General features: G+C 44.2%; 1 protein-coding gene across 1 annotated transcript in view; it reads left to right on the top strand.

Annotated features, from left to right (window-relative positions):
- The window catches only part of LOC141148310 (guanylate-binding protein 1-like), a 1,084,899-nt gene that overhangs the window by 396,696 nt on the left and 684,520 nt on the right, over positions 1 to 3,683 (top strand). The window lies entirely within an intron of this gene.

Raw genomic sequence — 3,683 nt, 5'->3', positions numbered from 1 at the left:
TATCTGGCCGGCGTTATGAGAGGCCAGCTGGGCGATCCGACATCTCCGCCCACAACCTCCATCTTACTACTCCGGCGGACATGCGCAGTCCGCCGGTGTGGTACATCGTGTCGGTGGGCCAGGTGTGTGTGACGCCGCACCAACGTGGCCACGTTGGCGTGTGCGCGGTAGGGGCGCGCCGCGCACCCTCGGCTCAGGGGGCAGCGTTCAGGTCTCCTTAGCAACGAACCCCAACACTCAGCTGAGCGCAATTAGTTGCGCCAGCTGATGAGAGTTCACTCTACATAAATACCAGACCCACTCATTCCCAGCTCAAGCGTGGTATATGCTGGATGCTGGGATGCGTGACTGGTCTACTACATATTAGTTTTAAAAAGGTACTTCTTATTTCTATACTGGCTATTTTCTAATATACTCGTTCATCATACAATCTTTTGTCAGTCCTCCTTTTAAATTTCAAATATTACTGACATTTATAACTACAATCAAATCATATTTGATGCTTAAATACCACACGCAGACTGACCGTCACAGCTGCTGACTTAACAGGACACACAGTATTTACCTATACTGGTCATCTTTATGCCTGCAGAAACAGAGAGTGATCTGTTCATATTGCAACTACTGACAGTTGTAACTACAACCTAACTATATCTGATACCTAAATACTATACACAAACTGACTGTCATAGCTACCAGTCTAACAAGACACATAGTATTTATTTATACTGGCTATCTTTATGCCTATAGAAACAGAGTGGTATGCCCACACTGCAATAATAATTATAGAATAACACAGACAGTACTAAAGATTATATTGTCTATTACTTAAAATATATTATCACTTTTTACTCTCAACTATTTTCGGCAATATAACATTTTACTATTTTATATATTGTTTTGCTTTCAGTTATCAATCTGACTGACAGGCAACGTCTATTATACTCGTCTCAGTCTCCATTTTATACACAGTATTTATATACTATTCCTTATTTGTATTTTTTGTTTTATACTTCACATTTATAATTTTGAGTTTTATTGCTAACCTTTCCTACACCAACTAAAGACCTCCCATTCTCTTAGACTCATTTCAAATCCTTCTTTACTCGTAGGGATTCCTTTTTTTGCCTCAGTATACCACTCTGGCCAATGCGCATCTGTGGAAGGCGGGGGGAGGAGAGCAAAATATTCCTTGTATAAGGTTACCATTAAGTGACACTACCCTGTGACAATTCTGGCGTTAAAGGGACAGCAACCCCACCAGCACCAATGCCCAATGCTATCTTAACTTGAAGTTTTTAAAGCAACTTAACGAAACATACTATGTAAGTGATCTGTTGATTATCTAACTTCAAGTGGATTAATGTATATATCTACATGTTGTGGTAATTCACTCATCATTTTACATTCTAATCACCCTAGATGAATTTCTCTTTTCTTCTACACCCCTGAAGAAGGACTAAAATACTGTATATCCTGAAACGCGTTGGGTGTGAAAAGAGCTTCTGTATAAACCCACCGTATGGTGACAACTATGAATTTTTCTATTATGTGAATGTTTCGTTGAAATCTATGTATACAATGTTTCAATATATTTTGTCTTTAAATAAAAATCTGTTATTTTTAATACGCTGTTATACCTTTTCACTGCTTGCAACTTTTTAAAAGTGCCGTTAAAGTCCGCTTAGGGGAATCCATTTTCATAGGCCCTTAGGTCTGGTATGGATTTTAAGGGGAACCCCCTACACTGAAAAAATCAGCGTGGGGGTCCCCCCAAAATCCATACCAGACCCTTATCTGAGCACGCAGCCCGGCCGGTCAGGAAAGGGGGGGAAACGAGCGAGCGCCCCCCTCCTGAACCGTACCAGGCCGCATGCCCTCAACAAGGGGGGTTGGGTGCTTTGGGGAAGGGGGGCGCCCTGCAGGCCCCCCACCCCAAAGCACCTTGTCCCCATGTTGATGAGGACAAGGGCCTTTTCCTGACAACCCTGGCCGTTGGTTGTCGGGGTCTGCGGGCAGAGGGCTTATCGGAATCCGGGAGCCCCCTTTAATAAGGGGGCCCCCAGATCCCGGCCCCCCACCCTATGTGAATGAGTATGGGGTTGTACCCCTACCCATTCACCTAGGGAAAAAAGTGTCAATAAAAAAACACACTACACAGGTTTTAAAAGTAATTTATTAGGCAGCTCCGGGGGTCTTATTCTGACTTCTCCGTTCTCCAGCCTCTTCTCCCGGTGTCCGGTACTTCTCCCACTCTCCGGCCTCTTCTCCCGGTGTGCGGTTCTTCTGCCGGGCTCCTCCGCTATCTTCTGCTCTTTTACCGCCCTTTTGCTAGTGGTGGCCCGGTCTTTGCCATCTTGGTTCTTCTTCTCTTGTTCTCTTCTTCTTCTCTTCCTCTCCTCTTCTTCTCTTCTTCTGATGTTGACACGACGCTGTCTCCCGCTGTTATGCTGTGTGAGCGGTGCGCAATCACTTATATAACAGCAGGAGACAGCGTCATGTCAACATCGGAAGAGGAGAAGAAGAAGAGGAAGAGAAGAAGAGAAGAGAAGAAGGAACAAGACGGTGAAGACCGGGCCACCGCTAGCAAAAGAGCGGCAAAAGAGCAGAAGATAGCGGAGGAGCCCGGCAGAAGAACCGGACACCAGGAGAAGAGGCCGGAGAGCGGGAGAAGAACCGGACACCGGGAGAAGAGGCTGGAGAGCGGAGAAGTCAGAAGAAGACCCCCGAAGTCGGAAGAAGACCCCGAAGTCGGAAGAAGACCCCTGGAGCTGCCTAATTACTTTTAAAACCTGTGTAGTGTGTTTTTTTTTTTTTTTTATTGACAGTTTTTTCCCTAGGTGAATGGGTAGCATTCAGCAGAGCCAATTGAAATAAGTATACAGACACTTTTTTGTACCAGCGTCTGGCTGGTACAAAAAAACTATTCAACCTAATAGTTGAATGAAAAAAGTGATCAATGCATGGGCTGGCCAAGAGCTAAGACTAAGATAGTTTAACCTCTTAACATCCACGCTATAGCTGAATGATGGCCACAGCGTGGACCTGAATTTCTGGGAGTGCACGTGCCCTGTGCGTGCTGTGATCACTGAGTCACTGAGTCCCGATCCCCTTACAATGTGGTCAGCTGTCAGCCAATGACAGCTGATCACATGATCAAAACAAAAGCTCTGTGATCATTTTTTTTTCTCCTCACGCTGACAGCGCGAGGAAAAAAAAAAGCTGATCACTGGCTCATCTTCAAGGGACATTGGTCCCAAAAAGGAAGAGGTAATTATGCCTCAACTGTGCCACCTGCCATTGCCACCTACCTATGCCCATGAGTGCCACCTATCAATGCCCACAAGTGCCACCTAGCAGTGCTGCCTATCAGTGCAACTGATCAGTGCCGCCTCATCAGCGTACATCAATGAAGGAGAAAAATTACCTGTTTTAAAATTTTATAACAAAATATAATAACATATATATATTTTTTTTAATTCGGTCTTTTTACTTTTTTTTTAACAATAAATAAAAACCACAGAGGTGATCAAATACCATCAAAAGAAAGCTCTATTTGTGGGGAAAAAATGATAAAAATGTCAATTGGGTACAGTATTGTATAATATAATGGGCAGGCTGAATGTACCAAGTTGATCGATCAAATTGGGTACAACCAGCCTGCCGGATTCTTATGATTATCA

This window comes from Aquarana catesbeiana, linkage group LG06 (assembly GCF_042186555.1).
Source record: "Aquarana catesbeiana isolate 2022-GZ linkage group LG06, ASM4218655v1, whole genome shotgun sequence".
NCBI classification, from domain to species: Eukaryota; Metazoa; Chordata; class Amphibia; order Anura; family Ranidae; genus Aquarana; species Aquarana catesbeiana.
The sequence above is the reverse complement of the archived record's forward strand: the minus strand, read 5'-3'. Positions and strand labels throughout refer to the sequence as shown.